Source organism: Piliocolobus tephrosceles, chromosome 15 (assembly GCF_002776525.5).
Source record: "Piliocolobus tephrosceles isolate RC106 chromosome 15, ASM277652v3, whole genome shotgun sequence".
Taxonomy (NCBI): domain Eukaryota; kingdom Metazoa; phylum Chordata; class Mammalia; order Primates; family Cercopithecidae; genus Piliocolobus; species Piliocolobus tephrosceles.
In genome coordinates this window covers 53,593,537-53,614,314 of record NC_045448.1, presented here as the reverse complement: position 1 = coordinate 53,614,314, position 20,778 = coordinate 53,593,537, and positions in this window count along the sequence as shown.

Below are 20,778 nucleotides of genomic sequence, written 5' to 3'. Positions count from 1 at the left end.
TATGAAATTAATTTACGTTAGTGCCTTGGATGACTTGGCTCTGGGGATGGGGCGGCCAGATGAATTACAGGATACCTAATTAAATCTGAGTATAGAAAAAAATAGCTTTCATTGTAACTATGTGCCATGCAATATTTGGGACATAATTTTTCCATATAATATTTGGAATATTGATATGGTTTGGCTCTGTGTCCCCATCCACATCTCATCTTGAATCATACTCCCACAATTGCCACATGTGGGAAGTGCCCAGTGGGAAATAATTTGAATTGCAGAGGCAGTTTCCCCCATACTATTCTCATGATAGTGAATAAGTCTCATGAGATCTGATGGTTTTATCAGGGTTTCTGCTTTTGCATCTTCCTCATTTTCTATTGCTGCCACCATATAAGAAGTGCCTTTTGCCTCCTGCTGTGATTCTGAGGCCTCCCCCAGCCATGTGGAACTGTAAGTCCAGTTAAACCTCTTTTTCTTCCCAGTCTTGGATAGGTCTTTATCAGCAGCGTGAAAATGGACTAATAAAGTAAATTGGTACTTGTAGAGTGAGGCGTTGCTGAGAAGATACCCAAAAATGTGGAAGCAACTTTGGAACTGGGTAACAAGCAGAGGTTGGAACAGTTTGGAGTGCTCAGAAGAAGATAGGAAAATGTGGGAAAGTTTGGAAACTCCTAGAATTTGTCGAATGACTTTGACAACAATGCTGATAGTGATATGAATGATAAGGTCCATACTGAGGAGGTCTCAGATAGAGATGAGAAACTTGGGAACTAGAACAAAAGTGACTCTTATTATGTTTTAGCAAAGAGACTGGCAGCATTTTGCTCCTGCCGTAGAGATGTGTGGAACTTTGACCTTGAGAGAGATGATTTAGGGTATCTGGCAGAAGAAATTTCTAAGCAGCAAAGCATTCAAGAGGTGACTTGGATGCTCTTAGAAGTATTCATTTTAAAAATGGAAACAGCATAAAAGTTCCGAAAATGTGTAGCCTGACAATGTGATAGCAAAGAGAATCCTTTTTGAGGAGAAATTCAAGCTGGCTGCAGAAATTTGCATAAGTAACAAGGAGCCGAATGTTAATCCCCAAGACAATGATGTAAATGTCTCTAGGGCATGTCATAGGTCTTCATGGCAGCCCCTCCCATCACAGACCTGAAGGTTTAGGATAAAAAAATGGTTTTGTGGGCTAGGCCCAGGGTCCCCATGCTGCGTGCAGCTTAGGAACTTTGTGTCCTGCATCCCAGCCACTCCAGCCTTTGCTAAAAAGGGCTAAGGTGCAGCTCAGTCCATAGTTTCAGACAGTGCAAGCCTCAAACTTTGGCAACTTCAACAAGGTGTTGAGTCTGTGGGTACATAGAAGTCAAGAATTGAGGTTTGGGAACCTCCACCTAGATTTCAGAAGATGTATGGAAATGGCTGGATGCCCAAGTGAAAGTTTGCTGCAGGGGCAGTGCCTTCATGGAGAACCTCTGCTAGGATAGTGTGGAAGGGAAAGGTGGGATCAGAGCCCCCACACATCGAGTCCTTACTGGGGCACTGCCTAGTGGAGCTGTGAGAAGAGGGTCATCATATTCCAGACCCCAGAATGGTAGATCCACCAACAGCTTCTACCATTCACTTAGAAAAGCTGCAGACACTCAGTGCCAGCCCAGGAAAGCAGCCAGCAGCGGAGCTCTACCCTGAAAAGCCAGAGGGGTGGAGCTGCCCAAGACTATGGGAACCTATGTCTTGCATCAGGATGAACTGGATGTGAGACATGGAGTCAAAGGAGATCATTTTGGAGCTTTAGAATTTGACTGCCCTGCTGAATTTTGGCCTTGCATGGGTTCTGTAACCCCTTTGTTTTGGCCAATGTCTCCCATTTGGAATGGCTGTATTTACCCAATACCTGTACCCCCATTGTATCTAGGAAGCAACTAGCTTGCTTTCGACTTTACAGGCTCATGGGCCGAAGGAACTTGCCTTGTCTCAGATAAGACTTCAGACTGTGGATTTTTGGGTTAATGCTGAAACGAGTTAAGACTTTGGGAGACTGTTGGGAAGGCATGATTGGTTTTGAAATGTGAGGACATGAGATTTGGAGGGGTGGAATGATACGGTTTGGCTCTGTGTCCCCCCCCAAATCTCATCTTGAGTTGTACTCCCATAATTCCCATGTGTTGTGGGAGGGACCCATTGGGAGATAATTTGAATCATGGGGGCGGTTCCCCCATACTGTTCTCATGGTAGTGAATAAGTCTCATGAGATCTGATGGTTTTCTCAGGGATTTCTGCTTTTGTCTTTCTTATTTTTCTCTTGCTGCTGCCATGCAAGAAGTGCCTTTTGCTTCCCACTGTGATTCTGAGGCCTCTTCAGCCATTTGGAACTACAAGTCCAATTAAACCTCTTTTTCTTCCCAGTCTCAGGTATGTCTATCAAAAGTATGTAAACAGATGAATACAAAGATACACAAAAAATTATTTGTTGTGTTTCTAGATTTAAAGTTAACTAGGTGTGTTATGTTTTTCTTTGCAATATTTGGTGACCTTATCCTGGAAGGCATTATAAGAAGATAAAAATATTGTGATGTTGTAGACACCAACAGTAACACAATATAGCCATCTGTTTTGATAAAAGAAGTAGCAGAAAACAGAAGTAAGTCACTTTCAGACTGAAAGGTTTTGATGATTTCATTTGCATACTTTATTCAGGGTGAAAATGATGAATTTTTCAGCATCTTTCTTTAATGTAAGTCCCTATCAGCGAAGTAACTATAGCAAAACATTCATATAATGCTAAACAGAAATTATTTTAGGATTTCTGCTACTTTTTGTATTACATTTTTGGATTTGTTTCATTGTAGTCTTTAATACAGATACTTAAGGTAATAAAGAAAACCAAACAGTTAAGAGACAGGAATTTTCATATTACCTCAGTCACTGAAGAACTATGTGACTATGATGGTCATTAAATTAAGACTGCTCACAAATATGTTGATTCTTCTTGTTTCAGGCATATGGTAGGATTGCATTGTGCAGTACTGAAGACTCATGACTTGCTTTCACTAATAAAACATGAGTGGAAACTTAAGAACTAAAGTTCCATTTGCTATGGCCTTATACTTTCCACAGTAACCTTGGAAATTTGTGTTAAGAAGGAATTCGGACAGCTGGGGTCCCTGAATGAGTATGATGACTAGACCCACATTGAATATATAGTACAAATGAAAAATAAAAGTTAAAACAGCAAATTTCAGCTTATATGTTACTGCAACATAACGTAGCCCACACTGAGATAAACAAATTGTATGTTGAAATGGGGGTTGCTACACTAAAGCCTGTAACATATGGCATTGGGTTATTGGTTGGATGCTGGTCAGTAGAAAATATATTAGAGGCTAGGCAAATGATAAACTTCTCCTATGATAATTTGGAGTTAATCTACCTATTTAAATTGTATCTCTAGAGAAAGAGGTAGAAATAAAATGTTAGTAATGTGTGTTGGTTGCTATTCACTTTGATAAGATACTTTAAGCAAGATGAATTGGACACTTTGTAAGCACACATAAAAGGAATAGAGAGTCCATAGATTCAAAGAATGGTGTGGTTGGAAGAGGCAACTTCCAATATCAAAGAAAGATTTAAAAAAATGAGAAAGCTTTCAGTCAAGAAAGGCTGATGAAACTCAAATATGGCTATTACATTTATTGTTAAGTCTTCTAGATAAAAGTATCTCTTTTAATGTCTAACTAAAGGTATGAAACCAAGTAAATCCTTTCAGTTGGACAAAATACCTCAGGAATAAAATACTAATGTGAACATAGTCCTTTGCTAACCTCCATTACATGGATAGTCAGAACAAGAAATAAACATTATTTTTTTTCCTTAGCCGGGAAGTTCTTGGACTTCCAAGGCATGTATATTGACTTTAACATCTTGTCTTTTTATTTTTCTATGAAATGGGATTAATTATAGTTGTCCAGTGTATTCTGCAAGATAATTTTGAAAATCATGGATTTATAGCATGAAATCCATTAGCATAAATTACACATCCATCATAGCATCTATTTATTGAACATCATTCATGTGCTCAGCTTGTCCTAGGGTTTAGCAAATCAAACCTGAATTTTTTTCATAGAATAAGAAAACTAAAAATACTGTGTGATCATTAAGCGTAGTGGGCTTTTGGATTACAAAAGATTAGATCTCTCAGCATCGGAAGGGAAGCTGTCAAAGAATAATTGCTAGAGGAGGTAATGTTTGTTGAACTTTGAAGCCCTGAGAATTATGTCTAGGCAGAAGCCATAGCAAGAACGATGGAGACAGTAATAAAATAGCAAATCAATAAGTGCTCATGGAATAGTGGTGGTGGGTAACATTGGGAGGGTGGCGGCGAGAGACAGATCTCTTCTGTCAAGGACTTAGACCTTTTCTAAATCAAATAATGAATCATCAAAGAATATTCAATATGGAGAGAAATTTGCCCTTTTAGAAATACCACTGTAATGATGGAGGGTGGTTTAGAGGGGGCAGATATTACTGGGTAGAAGTTAACTGAGATAATATAGGGAAATAAGGTGGCAGTGGTAATGGAGAGAACAGAAAATGTTTGAGAGGTATTTATGAAATATTTAGGAAAAGAATCACCAGGATTTGAGGACTGATTGAATCTGAGATCTCTGGTGTAGGTGAGGTGGATGAGAGGTGGTGATTCTATGTACTGAGGTTGGAATATAGGAAGGGGAAGATTTTGAGGGAAAAATAGTATCTTCTGTGTTGTCCGTGTGAGGTTTGCTATTTGCCTATGTGTCATATAAGAATCAAGGTCAATGAACAACTGGCTTTATAAAACCTGGAAACGTAAGTATTGGAGTCATTATTATCTAGTGACTAAGAAATAGATGGAGTCAGGGTTTTCTTGAAGTTATCTAGAGGCAGGGATTAAAGTAGAGGAATCGGGTGAAGCCATGGGGAACATAAATGTTTAATCCATGTAACAGCTGACTTTTACTGAGTACCTACCATGTACTACCAGGCACAATGCCAAGAGACTTACATGCATTCTTTAATTTAACTTTAACTACATCCTATAAGACATTATACTTGTCTTGTAGAGTAGAAGACAGAACCCCAGAGAGGTCACTTGCCTAAGGTCAAGGAGCTGGGAAGTGGTAAAATTAAGATTCAAATTCAAGTGACCTGATTATAGAGTCAGAAAGCTTAATCTTAGAGAGAAAGAGCCATAATAACAACTAGGGAGGTGTGACTTAGGGGTAGGAGGTAAGCTGGAGGAGAGGGGTATACCAGAAGCCAAGGACAGAAGGACTTTCAAAGAAACTCAGTGAGTGAAGGATTATGTGGTAAAAGGTTCTAAGTGCTATGGACACATTAAGGAAGATAAAGTGCCGGAATGTTTTTGATGGCTGAGGTAATATTAGTGAATATGACAAGAGTGGAAGCCAATTTTTAGTGAGTTAAGGAGAAACTAAAAATAACAGGTGAAAGTGGTGCCTTTAAACTACTTTCTCAAAGCTTAGTCCTGAAAGAAGGGAGAGATACAGAAGACTTGTGGCCAGGGATGACTTGAGACTTGAGTGTGTGTGGAGGGAAAAGGAGAGTTTTGTGTGGTTTTGGTTTTTAACGGAAAAGATGTGATCACGTTTAGAGGCTAGTTGAACAGAATCGGTAGGGTAAAGAGAAAGGAGAGAGAAAGGTAATTGAAGTGGGGATATGGATCCGGGAACAGGTAGAAAGTCAGCCATGGGTAGAAGAGGGCACTTCTGAGAAAACAGAAAAATAATTGGAAAGATTCAGAGTCAGGCAGGTTTGTAGGAGAAGAAGAAAAAGTTGAGGTATTTCTCCCACAGACATGAAAACACAGAGAGAGTCAAGTACTGTGTATATGCAAATTAAACCTTTTAAAGATTGATAATATGATATTTAAAAAAGTTATTCAACATGTCAGAAGAGTGAAAACAAGCAAATCTTAAAAATTTGTGCAACTGTTGTGTCTAGGAAGGATGTGTAGATTTTTTTTTTTTTTCAGTCTATACCAGGGTTTCAGGTCTGTGACTAGGGAACAGTCATTTGAATGTAAACTTGTTTATCATCAAGAGGAATTGCATTGGCTATGCCAAAGATGTCAATAAAATCAACAGAAGCCTCAAGGAGCAGGTGCTGTAGATTTCCTCTGGAAAGGGAAGTCCTTGTGTCCCTCACTCTGTCTGTCCTGGACCCTTTTATGTTGACACGATGATTGATTGATACAAAAACCCTTGTTTTGGTCAGCTTGGGCTGCTGTAACAAAACACCACAGACTGAGGGATTTAAACAGCAGGCATTTATTTCTCATGGCTCTGGAGGCTGGGAAGTCCAAGATGAGGGCATCAGCATGGTCAGTTTCTGGTGAGGGTCTACTTCCTAGCTAGCAGATGGCTGCCTTCTTGCTATGTCATCACATGGCAGAGGGAGAGGGAGATGTCCCGTGTGTGTGTGTGTGTGTGTGTTTTTTTTTTTTTTTTTTTAACAGAGTCTCACTCTGTCACCAGGCTGGAGTGCAGTGGTGCGATATCAGCTCACTGCAACCTCTGCCTCCTGGGTTCAGGCAATTCTCCTGCCTCAGCCTCCTGAGTAGCTGGGATTATAGGCACCCACCATCATGCCTGGCTAATTTTTGTACTTTTAGTAGAGGTGGGATTTTGCCATGTTGGCCAGGCTGGTCTCAAATTCCTGACCTCAGGTGATCTGCCTATCTCAGCCTCCCAAAGTGCTGGGATTACAGATGTGAGCCACCGCGCCTGGCCAAGATGTCCCTTTTTTAAGGGCACTAATCTCTTCATGAGGACCCTGCCTTTATGACGTCATCTCAACCTAATTACATCCCAAAGGCCCCACTTCCAAAGACCAACACATTGGAGGTTTGGAGTTCAACATACTAATTTTGGGAGGACACAAACTCTGTCCAAAACATTCTGTGGATGACTTCTTTCTCTTGGGATAACTTCCTGTTCCTTCCTGTGTTTATACTGTCCAGTTAAATCAGAACCTTGGTGATCTGTATTTACTCAAAAGAGTTCAGGTGGTTTGATACTTTAAAAAATATTCTTGGCCGGGCGCGGTGGCTCAGGCCTGTAATCCCAGCACTTTGGGAGGCCGAGACGGGCGGATCACAAGGTCAGGAGATCGAGACCATCCTGGCTCACACTGTGAAACCCCGTCTCTACTAAAAAATACAAAAAAAAACTAGCTGGGCGACGTGGCGGGCGCCTGTAGTCCCAGCTACTCGGGAGGCTGAGGCAGGAGAATGGCGTAAACCCGGGAGGCGGAGCTTGCAGTGAGCTGAGATCCGGCCACTGCACTCCAGCCTGGGCAACAGAGCGAGATTCCGTCTCAAAAAAAAAAAAAAAAAAAAATCTTCATTTGTGAAATCCATGTAACTCCATTTGTCTTTTAAAATTACCAAATCTCTTTTCTCAGACTTTAAAAAAGGCATCATAAAATACATACTTGTATGTATGACAATAATGAATTAGTGTTTTTTTCTTTTCTTTTCTTTTTTTTTTTTTTGAGATGGAGTCTTGCTCTGTCACCAGGCTGGAGTGCAGTGGTGCCATCTTGGCTCACTGCAACCTCTGCCTTCTGAGTTGGAGCAAGTCAACTGCCTCAGCCCCCTGAGTAGCTGGGACTACAGGCAAGCACTACCACGCCCGGCTAATTTTTTGTATTTTAGTAGAGATGAGTTTTCACCATGTTGGCCAAGATAGTCTCAATCTCCTGACTTCATGATCCACCTGCCTTGGCCTCTGGATTACAGGCGTGAGCCGCCATGCCCGGCCATGCATTCTTTTTAATCCCTAAGGCTTCTGAGTCTGCCTCCTACTTTTGGGATACTTTTGTTGTTTTCTTAAATTTTTTTGCTGTGAACTGATAGAGATTTTTTTTCCTTAGGCAAAATTTTCTAAAAGTCTTATTGGATACTGGTTGCCTGTTGTTTCTTTGCAAAGTTGTTTTTCACTCTGCTATCAGTGTCAAAAACAGCCTTCTACAGAGCTGTATTATTGAAACGTTTAGGGGCAACCAGGGAGCTGGTAAAGGGCTCTCCAAAGCTCTCCAGCTGGATAGAAGCACTAATGACTAGAACTCACATTTCCCACTTACTTCTAGGACTTTTTTTTTTCACCCAGAAAATTAGACAGCCAATTAGTTCAATTCAATTCAATTTCTTACATATGCAATGAATGACTTGCATATGATTAATATGGCCCAAGGTATAGAGTTCCCATGAAGTTTCAGAACTGGGGTTCATTATTCACTGAGATAGTGAGTGCAGATTTCAGCCAGTGCAAAACAGTTTTGACAAGTCATTTTGATTAGTATTTAATAAAATCCATTTTACTTAAAATAACATTTTGGCTAAAAATAGTATGGCATTTCCTTATCTTGGACCACACTGTGTTGTCACACAATATGGCAGAAGTGTTCAGAATATGTTTGAAATTTGGCCATGCTGTGGAAATGAAACAGATTCTGGAAAAATCACTTTCATTTGAACCTCCCAAATTTCCTTCAGTCTGTCTTTGCAGCACCTCTGCTGAAGTGTGTCTAAAGTGGTATACGTTTGTTCACAGGACTGCAGTTTATATTCAGGGGCTACCTCCCATCCTGAACATGGTTAAAAATAGTGTTAATCATCCAGAATGTGACTTCTTTCAGTTCTATTTGGCCATGGAGGATATTAGTCAGTGTTTTCTTAGATATAATGTTCTGGTATGTGAGTTAACGTTGCAATGAATTTTTAAAAAGACAAATGAATAGGTCTAAAAATAGAATCCTATTTAGAAAAATCTATACTCCTTCCTGTTAGAATTCTCCTGGTTGACTACTCACAGCAGTCAAAGTATAGAGTTTTGTAAGGAGTTTGCACACCCAAGACCCCACAGGACCATTGGTCTCTAGTGCAGGGCAATTAAACTACCAGATTCCAGCTGGGCTGTACCTTTTAGATTTTCCTAACATTAATTTCTACAGGAGCCAAGGCAAATGAGCAACTAGGAAACCTGATTAGTCTTCTCAAGGCTTCCTCTGTGGACTAGCTCGTTTCTCCCCAGTGAAGGCATTGTTCTACAGTTCTGTTATCTGCATACTAAATATTTCTTCATTGTCTTAAAAGAAGGGAGTACTCCTAAATAACATATGCATAATTCCCAGTTAGATCATTCCATTTTTAATCACTATGCAAATCTAATGAGCCACCTTTAATTTTTGTTGTTCCCTAAGTGGGATATCCTTCAAAAATATTTAAAGAAGTAGTATTGTTTCAAAGTACACACAGCAAAATAGCATAGATTTCCTCACAAATATCAACCAGATAGGTATTCAGTAGCCTTAGGAATTCTATTAGTTATGAATAAACACAATTTGGAACTGTCTTGAGCTGTCTTGGAACTGTTTGAATTGAAAATTGGAAAAGGCCATGACTGTCATCGTTGATTTGGTCTTGATAGGTTCTCACTGAGGGTCTTGACATCTGCTGCCCTATTAGGATTCACTGGAATTTATGCACCATAAATGGATAGACACACGCACACTATTGCTCATAAGGACTTGGGCTTTATAGCCTATTTGGTTGCTCGCTCTGGCAACATGTCCTGGACCACATGACAGTCATAAAGTCCCTTTCTTCGGGTCCTAGCAGTCTCCTCCCGCCCCTAAACTGGGTTCTCCCTGGGTTCTTGATGGGTAACAGGACATGCAGGCCCAGGGTAGGAGCTCAGTTCATATTTGTTCAACAAAGCACTGAATCTTGCAGAAGAAAGTTCAAGACAGAAAAGTTAACATTTGGTGAAATCAAATTTTGTTGCTACTGCTGCTAAATATTTTAGTACTTAGTGATACGGCATTTTGTATCTTCCTGAGATCTCCATTGTGTCCGTGTCTCTCAAACTTGTTCCTCCATAGGAAAGGACTAAGGAGGGAGAAAGTCTTCAGCTTTCCTCAGAGCATGGGATTTAAGGAAGGGGGTGGACTATGAATCATGTGGGGCTCATCAGCAGGCTTTAGGCATCTATAACTGCTACCCCCAAACCCCCACCCCACCAGCAAGATGTTATGTAAATTTGGAGTATTTATCCATATACATGTATTTTTTTTTTTTTAAGGAAAAGGATTCACGCTTCAAGCAGATGCTCAAAGGAGTTTGTGTTCTTAAACTGTCAAGAACCCCTCTCATAGATTGCCAGCAGTGATTATAGATAGACTTTGTAATTGAACTAGGTAACTAACCACTACCCTAGGTACTTGGGTTTTAAGAAATGCAATTATGAAAGCAGTTATTTAGAAATAACATTGCTGTTAAACTCACAAGATGCTATTTGAGTAAAAAGTTGTGTTTTCCAAATAATCAAAACTTTGTGGCATGACTTGTGGTTTAAATTTTCCCTTAAACTTGGAGCTGACTGATTTTCTTTCAGATATAAAAGTTCTCTACTTGTTCTGCTCTCATGGATTCTTGAACAGAAGTAGAGTGTTCAGTGATAATGGAGCACTTGTAAGTTGTCTTTCAGTACAGTGGGAATGGAGATTGCATTTTTCATTCTTTTTAGTCTAGTATATCTCTCGTCTCTCATGCCTGAAATACATATAATTTTTGGAGTCTATCTTGTCTCCTGACCAATATTGATGACAAAATGGACCTCTTAGAAGGCAGAATAAGTTGAGCACGTTGTGTTTCATCTTTATGATAAATACAGATTTCCCATTAAAAGGGAAATCCTTCTTTTGAAAAGCTAAATAGAAAGGCGCTTTAAAAAGTGCCTTACAGATTGAATTTGGAGGACTAAGAAGAACTGACAAAATTTACTTGATTGCAAGTTGGATAAATTTCCATTTAATTTTAATAATCTCTGATGTGTATGTGTATGTTATATATATACACATATACATTTATATTTATATATATGTGTGTATGTACACAAACAAAAGAATAGCAAAAAAGAGAACAGAGTGTCAGGTCACCTAGTTGGTGTCTAGAACATAATAAGTTTTGTCTTGTTTTTACTGAGATGGTTTAATCAGTAAGTAGTTTAGCATTCATTCATTCATTCATTAGACATTTGGGTATCTACAATGTGCTAAGGCCTTTATCAGTTTCTGATGTAAAAATTTGGGTGAAAAGTGATCTCTCCTCAAAAGCCTGCCTTTAAGCACAGGAAAAAGACTAAACAAAACCTACCATGCTCAGGGTCAGTATTGTCAGTGGAAGCAGGATAATAGGGCTGGGTCTGAAGGGAGACCCCCCAGGTGTAAACTTGGTGCCCATTGCATGTTAGCCCTGCAACTGTGATCAGTCACTATGCCACTATAGGCCTCAGATTATTTATTTTTCTTTCCAACTTTTACTTTAGGTTGAGGGAGTACATATGCTAGTTTGTTACATGGGTAAATTGCACATTGCAGGGGTTTGGTGTACAGATTATCTTGTCACCCAGGTGGTAAACAGTATGGTAGATTTTTGATTCTCAACCTCCTTCCACTCTCCATCATCAAGTAGGCCTTGGTATCTATTATTCCCTTCTTCGTGTCCATGAGTACCCAATGTTTAACTCCTACTTATAAGTGACATCATGTGGTATTTGCTTTTTTGTTTCTGTGTTAATTTGCTTAGGATAATGTCCTCCAGCTCCATCCATGTTGCTGCAAAGGACATGATTTCATTCTTTTTTTATGGCTGCATAGTATATTCCATGCCACATATGTACCACATTTTCTGTATCCAGTATACCTTTGATGGGCACCTAGGTTGATTCCACGTCTTTGCTATTGTGAGTAGTACTGCGATAAATATGTGCGCATGTGTCTTTACGGGAGGATGATTTGTATTCCTTTGGGCATGGACCCGGTAATGGGATTGCTGGGTCAAGTGGTAGTTCTGTTTTAAGTTCTTTGAGAAATCTCCAAACTGCATCCACAGTGGCTGAACTAATTTACACTCCCACCAGCAGTGTATAAGTGTTCCCTTTTCTCCACAATGTTATCAGTGTCAGATTCCATTTTTAAGTTAATTTGTTATCACCTCATAGAATTGTCATGAGCATGTAAAGAACTTAGTAGGATGCAATTAAATGCTGCATAAATGTAAATTATTGTGGCTAGTTTTATTATTATTAAAAACACAGTTTGAAAAAAGTATTTGGGAGCACAGAGAAGGGAACTATGAAAAATGAGTAGACAGTTTCTGGAAAGATAATGCAGAAAATGTACTCTTTGTGCTAAGTGGGGTTGGGGTGAGAAAGATCTTCAGAGGAGAACAGAAGGCATATAAATGCAGAGGTGCTTAGGGCAGGGATGAAGAATGTTCAGAGAGAGGCTCTCTAGAGTGCTTATATTATTTTGCTTCATGTGTTCAAATTAGTGTTTCTCTCTTCTCTAGAACTAGTGTTCTCTTTTTAAAAACTTTCTCTTCTTGGCTGGGCGTGGTGGCTCACGCCTGTAATCCCAGCACTTTGGGAGGCGGGTGGATCATGAGATCAGCAATTTGAAACCAGCCTGGCCAACATGGTGAAACCCCGTCTCTACTAAAAATACGGAAATTAGCTGGGCATGGTGGTGGGTGCCTGTAATTGCAGCTACTTGGGAGGCTGAGGCAGGAGAATCGTTTGAACCTGGGAGGTGGAGGTTGCAGTGAGCTGAGATCGTGCCATTGCACTCTAGCCTCGGTAACAGGGCAAGACTTCATCTCAAAAACAAACAAACAAGCAGACAGAAAAGCTTTCTTTTCTTGACATAAAAGTGTAAGTTTAATGAATAACTGAATAACTATTATTTGACTATCTTATTCCTCTTTACTTCCAACTAGCTAGTGTCCCAAAGTGGGTTTGTTAATGTCATAATTTAACTAACATAGATTTTCAATTAGAAGTATATTCCAATTTAGTTTTTTAAAAATATTTATGTTCAAGACCAGGGTTTCTATTTTTTGTTCAGCTTTATTTCATAGTATTTCCAAAATATTTATACTTTCTGTTAGCCACCTTTTATTGAAAATTTAAAAATTTTGTATGCTGGTGTTTCATATGTAATTTGCTACTAAATTTTACTTTTTGTTTGCTAATTGATTGAATAGTGACTATCACTATACGACTTTAAAGCAATGAGCTTGTGGCTTTTATATGAGTGTGTGCATGTGTGCATACACATATATGTATTTTTTGCAAATATAAGGCACTTTTAAGTAAAAAAACATTTTCCTAATTTCCTGAATATTTTGAGATATTGAGAAAAACAGGGTACAGAAATAGCAATATGGCAATGACTGACTAGTAAACATGATTCATAAGAAAAAAATGACCTATTTCTTCAATCCACAAATATATGCTATCATTTTAATTAAAGTATATTTGCCTATGACCCTCTTTATAGCCTAAACTATTCGGGATCTTGAGCCTAGGATATTTGAAATTTGGATTGATAAAGGTGGCATATCCAATACAGCAGATAACAGTTTCTGTGACTTTGAGAGGAATATACATTGTGGATAGACTTAGAATTTTTAATAAAATCCTCATCAGTTAATATTTTCAAAATCGACTCATAATGTCAGCGTATTCAAATGCTTTTAGAGAAAATAAATCCTCTGCAGAAAAAATATTAGCAAGTGTTAGCCTTAATTTTCAGATATATTAAAAATCAACATACTTGAAATAGTACTATTTTAGCAATGCTTATTCTCATGTTTAATAAAGTTCATTTCTATGAACATGTTTGCAGAGATTTGAATGCTATTAATCTAATTGAAATTATTTGATTACATGGATGTGAATGTTAAAATGACTAATATTTTCTGGAGACAAATTTAATTTGCTTTTAAGTACTATAGCAAATGACATTCTTCTAGATCTCTGAATGGTATTGATGTTTATGTGTTCAGGTGTTGTACAAATTAAGGAACTAATCACTTTCATAGGTGGGAGTTAAATGTAGTAGAGAAGTCATTAAAGTAATTTACAGCTGATGATATGTCAAAGCAGTTTCCTGTGAAATCCTAGAGAGATGGAAGGGAGCATGAATCATTGAGAATTAATGATTTTTCATCTCTAATTACTTTAACTCTCTTAGGAACCACATATAAATATTTCATGTAAAAACTAAAGACAACAGACACTGGAGAGAAGTATTACACTAGTGCTGACTTACTTTTTGTTTTTCAAGACTGAAATTCTGGAATCAGGCTAAATTTGAATATTGGTTCTAGTGCTTCCTCTGTCATCACTAGAACATCAACAACAAATTGTTCATCAAGCCTGTGAGATTTCATTTTTTGTCTATTCATTTTACTAAAATGGATTTGGGAATGTCCAGAAAGCTTTCTGTCAATGTAGGTCTTTAAAGAAAATTTTAACATTAGTTAAAAAAACCCTTTAAACTAAAAAATGATGTCACATACTCCTAAATTTGTTTATGACACCCAAGTATGTTAATTTTTATTATTTTTTAGCTTCCTTTAGGGTTGCAGTGAGCATCTATTATTTTGGTCACATAGCACTTACTATTCTTTGGATAAAATCACCCCATTTTTCCTCTGGGGAACCGTCTGTCCACTATTCTCCACTGGTGACTCAGATCTAGCCAATCAGGATTTTATATTCTCATAGCCACACAGTAACTGGCTCAGGAACAAGAACATGCACACAGCTATTTTGTCGCTATGAGAACCATGAGAATGAAGTTAATATGGAGGAGAGTAGAGTCAAAATCATGGAATAGACCATGTCCCAGTGAATTTTTGGACCTCTGGAAAAATGTCCCAGATTTTTAGTTACTTCTCCCCTGAAGTTACCCTGTTCATTTATGCCGGTTAACTTGGGTTTTCTGTCACTTGCAACAGAAAGAATCCAAAATATGCACAGAATTTTTCAGTTGGAAATCAGTGAGTTACAGGAGTGGCAGAGTTTAAAATGAAGTACAGCTTCATTCCTATAGCCAATTTCAGAGGAAGGGTTTTTTTTTCTCTGCATATCATTTCTTTCCAAATAAGATTGCTAAAAGTGATACCTAGATGTAAGCATGTATAAAGAATCAATCTGGCAGTTTTGACATAAAAATCCTGACAAAGTAATTGAAATTGTTTTATGTTTTCTGAGATAAATGATCTTTTTCCTTATTGTTCTCTGAGATGAAGACAAATCTAGGTTTGAATTTTTCAACAGTCCTAGGGGAATGTGACAGCATCCACCCCTGCTGTGTCCAATGCCTGGGGCAGCAGAGAGCAGCCTGGAGGCTGGCCCTGACCTCCCAGACTTGCATGCATGGAGGTAGGCTGGCTGTGCGTGGATGCACCATAAACTTGGCATTGGGCCAGCTTGGCCAGAGGCGATGCTCAAACTTGTGGAGATGCAGAGGTCTGCATGTAAGCCTTGGATTGGGCAATTTCAGGTAAAGGAGACAGCTGACTAACCAGATCTCATGAGATCAGCTTCCTGGAGACCTTTGCAGAGACGTCTCACCCGTGGAGCACCTTGCTCAGCCTGCCTAGTTCTTTGGGAGTCCCTCTTGATGTTATAATTTGTCTGGGTTATGCATTTAAATGTCTTTATAGTTTGTCTAGTCTCTGTCAGTATTTTTGGTAAGATTATGGTGTCTTTTAGCTCAGCTTAGTCTACCATGTTGATGTAACTTGAAGTCTACAATAAGGTTTTAAGAGTTAAATTCCCCCAGTGGTTGTCACTGTTAGTGGGGTTATTATAGGATTGTTAGGTGATTGTCAAACTGTGTTTGAAATAATAAGCTCATAGCCTGGCCCAGAGAAGAAGTTCTGTGTATGTTGGTGTGGTGAGAGGTAAGGATGCATGTCTGTGCAGCCCAACAAGTATCCAGCAGGCTGAACATAAGAAAACTTTCTAGAAAGAAAAAGGATTTAGGAACTAGCAAACCTCCTCCATTTCTTGTTTGGAGGTGACTTTGGCAGCCTCTGCTCCTTGCTCCCACAACTTTCTCATCACTGGAAGACATTCCCTTCAGAGAGCTAACGAAAAATAGGATTTCATACCTAGTCAAATACTCTTTCAAGAACAAAGGCAAGAATAAATTAGACAACAATTAGGAGAGTTTACTATCCACTGTGCTTTTAAAGGAAGTAAAGTTCACCAAGAAGAAAACTGAACCCAGAAGGAAGTCATGATTTGTAAATAAAACTATAATGGACAGAAACTTAAAAAGTCATAAAATTCAACAACTGTGATGGTGCTTCCCTCCAATATAAATAAAGTAAAACTAATTTTTATCACAATAACAAGATATGTTGTGAAGTTCAATGATGACTAAATCATTTCACGACGTACATGCAACCATAAAATTGTATTTTAATATTTCAAGAAAGCATTAAAAGAAAAAGGTTTGGTCTTTAGCTTTTAAATAACAATGTTCATATAATAAAAAGAGGAAAAAGTGTTTATTAGTCTAATTGAAGGCAGGAAAAGGGGTCAAAAGAAACAAAGAAAAAATGGTCAATTGAAACTACAAAATAATATGGTAGAAATAACTGCAAATGTTACAGTAATCACAATACACATTGTCAAGAAGAAAGGGTTACGATCCATGGGGTTTCCTCTGTCTGCATCAGAACAGAATAGAAAGCTGAGAAGTATACACCCACATATATAAAAACTTGATATATGGTGAGCATATTAAAAAGCAACTGGGATGATAATTTAGGAAATAAAACTGAAACAAATGGTTGTCTAAATGGAAAAAATTGCAAAATATCAAACATCAAAATAAAAATAGGTAAATAGAAAATATTGTATAATATCAGAATAGAGAAAAATTTTTAAACAATAAAAAACACAAGGCAAAATAAATTGCTAACTTTCACAAATTAAAAATTAAAATTTCTGTATAGCATCTATCCACTTATATGGGAAATATTAAAATAGAAGTCAGTATGAAAGAAAGTATTTGGAGAACATATAACTGTCAAATAATTAGTAGCTTGAGAACGTAAAAAGTTGAATAATTCAATGGACAAATATGTGAAAGATATGAACAGACAATTCACAGAAGAGGAAACCTAAATGGCCTCCATACGTCAACAATGTTAAATGTAATCAAAACAAGAAAGTGCAATTTTACATTAATATCATTTCAGAAATAAGATTTGTGGTAATGCTATACTGACACATAAATATTCATGGAGACTTGATATATCACAATTGGAGATGTTAATGGAAGTGAAAACTTCTGAAGTTAGTAGAAATTAAACTTCTTTGAAAACAATTTGGTAATCTAGTAAATCTGAAGTTTGCCTAGGCAAGGTGTATACTTGCACAAAGAATGTGAACAAGAGTGTTCAGTGCTCAATTGCTTAATGATGAAAACAGAAAAGAAAATGTTAGGGGAAAATAAGCAAATTATTTACTCATAGAGTACCATAAAAATAAAAATGATCTTGTGCTATATATATCAGCATGAAGTGTCACTAAACATAATGTTGAGTTAAAAAAAGAAATTTTGCAAAGTGATACCAATAGTGTGATAACATTTTTATAAAGTTTAAAAGCACATAGTCCACTACTAAAATGAAATGAGGAAAGCACACATGGATATGAAGCTTACCTGGACTGTTTTTACTCAAAATACGTGAAACAAATTTGCCAAAAGAGAACATGTGTTAAAGGTGAGTACTAGATACATGATGCATATATTGGCTTTATTATTTAAACATTAACAGTCAGAATATTTTATAATAAAAAACCGGGAGACAAGAAGGATATACAATCAGGGAAGATAGAAAAAAATGGGGCAAAATGTACTAACAAAGTGATTCACTAAAGAAGAATTCTGAATAATCAATAAATAGACACAATTGCAGTTGTAACCAGGCAAATAAAATTAAAGCAAAAATGAAATACAAATTCATTCTGTGAAGCAGGCAAAATGAAAAATCCTGAAAATACAAAATAGGTGAAGGTGTAGGTTAAGATGACCTTTGATGGGATTGCAAATTACTATAATTCCTTCATAAAATGACTTGGTACTATATAACATTGAAGATGAATATATCTATGTACAAACAATATTATCTTGGACATGCCTTCATGTAGGGGCACAGAGAATGAGAAGGTTCATGTTATTGTGTAAGTGGAAAACTGAGAACCAGCTAAAGAAAAATCATGGGATGACTGGAAAAATCAAGGTCTGTTTATGTGATGGCATATTATATAGGTTTAAATGAATTAACTATGAGTTAACATGGATAAGTCTCAAAAATCATAATGTTTAATAAAAATGAAAATTATCAAATGTTACATATACCATGATACCACTGATGTAAATTAAAAACGTGTAAACTATGTTCTTTTTTGACCTATTTATCACTATATCAAAACTCTACTATCCTAATTACTGTTGTTTTATAACAGACCTTGATTTGTGTGGGTATATCTCTCTACTTTGATTTTCTTAGGTAATATTTTGTCTATCCTTGGTCTTTTATTCTTTCAAATAAAATTTAAAAGGAGTTCGTCAAATTTAAAATGAATTGATATTTTGTTTGGAATTACATTGATTCTATTGCTCTGACAATTTAGGGAGAATTGGTACCTTAGTGACATGGAGTCTTTCTACACTTAAAAATGTTGCTTCTATTTTTTTTTTAAATTGTCTTTTCTAATGTATTTAAATAATTTTAAATTTGTCAAAAATATATTTTATATCTCTTGATACCTGGGTACCTTATTTATTTGTTGCCTACCTATTATCTCTATTTTTCTCTAAATTTACAGTCATACCTTGGAGATATTGCAGGTTTAGTTCCAGACCACCAGAGTAAATTGTATATTGCAATGAAGCGAGTTACACAATGTTTTTTATTTTCCAGTGTGTCTAAAAGTTATTGTTTACACTATGTTGTAATCTGTTAGGTGTGCAGTAACATGTCTAAAAAAAATGTACATTCATTAAAAATACTTTATTGCAAAAAAAAAAAAAAAAAAAAAACAACTAGTGATGATGTGGGCCTTCAGTGAGTCATCATTTTTTTGCTACTGGAAGGCCTTGCCTTGATATTGATGGCTGCTGACTGATCAAAGTGTTAGTTGCTGAAGGTTGGAATATCTGTGGCAATTTCTTAAAATAAGACAATAAACTTGGCTGCATCGATTGACTTTTCCTTTTATGAAAGATTTCTCTGTAGCATGTGATGCTGTTTGATAGCATTTTACCCAAAGTAGAACTTCTTGCAAAATTGAAGTCAATCCTCTCAAACCCTGCAGTTGCTTTGTCAACTAAGTTTATGTAATATTCTAAAATTTTTTTGTTGTCATTTCAACAATGTTCTCAGCGTCTTCACTAGGAGTGGATTCCATCTCAAGAAACTAGTTTATTTACTCATCCATAATTAGCAATTTGTCATTTGTTAAAGTTTTATCATAATATTACAGCAATTCAGTCACAACTCCAGGCTCTATTTCTCATTCTGGTTCTCTTGGTATTACATACTCAGTTACTTCCTCCACTGAAGTCTTTAACCCCTCAAAGTCATCCATGAGGATTGGAATCAATTTCTTCCAAACTCCTGTTAATGTTGCTATTTTAACCTCCTCCCATAAATCATGAATGTTCTTAATGGCATCTGGAATAGTGAATCCTTTCCAGAAGGTTTTTAATTTACTTTGCCCAGATTCATCAGAAGAGTCACTACATATAGCAGCTATAGCTCTATTAAATGTATTTCTTAAATAATAAAACTTGAATGTCAGAATTACGTGATTCATGGGCTGCAGAATGGATGTCATGTTAGCAGGCATGAAAACAACATTAATCTCCACCAGAGCTCTTGGGTAACTATTAATAGGTGCATTGTCAATGAGTAGTAACATGTTGAAAGAAATCTTCTGTGTGAGAAGTAGGTCGCAATAGTGGACTTAAAATATTCAACAAACTGTGCTCTAAGCAGATGTGCTGTCATTCAGGCTTTGCTCTTTTATAGAGCACAGTCAGAGTAGATTTAGCATAGTTCTTTAGGGCTGTAGGGTTTTCTTTTTTTCTTTTTTTTATTATACTTTAAGTTCTAGGGTACATGTGCATAACGTGCAGGTTTGTTACATATGTATACTTGTGCCATGTTGGTGTGCTGCACCCATCAACTCAAAATGGTCAATGAGTGCTGACTTCATTGTAAAGTCATCAGCTACATTAGCCCCTAACAAGAGAGTCAGCCTATCCTTTGAAGCTTTGAAGCCAGGCATTAACTTCTCCCCTTAAGCTATGAAAGTCCTGGATGGTATTTTCCTTCCAATATAAGGCTTTTTTTTTGTTGGGGGTCAATACTGAAAATCTGTTGTTTAGTGTTGTCATCTTCGTCGGTTATCTAGATCTTCTGGATAATTTGTTGTAGTTTCTACATCAGCACTTGCTGTTTCAGTTTGTACTTTTATGTTATGGAGAAGGCTTCTTTCCTTAAGCCTCATGAACAAATCTCTGCTGGCTTCAGACTTTTCTTCTGAAGTTTCCTCACCTCTCTCAGCCTTCATAGAATTGAAGAGAGTTAGAGTCCTGCTCTGGGTGAGACTTTGACTTAAGGGGATGTTGTGGCTGGTTTGAGCTTCTATCCAGACTACTAAAACTTTCTCTATATTAGCAATAACAACAAGAAACCTGTTTCATTCTTATCATTCATGTATTCACTGGAGTAGCATGTTCAATTTCCTTCAAGAACTTTTCCTTGGTATTCACAACTTGGCCAACCGATTGGCATGAGTGGCCTAACGTTTGTCCTATCTCAGCTTGTAACATGCCTTCCTCACTAAG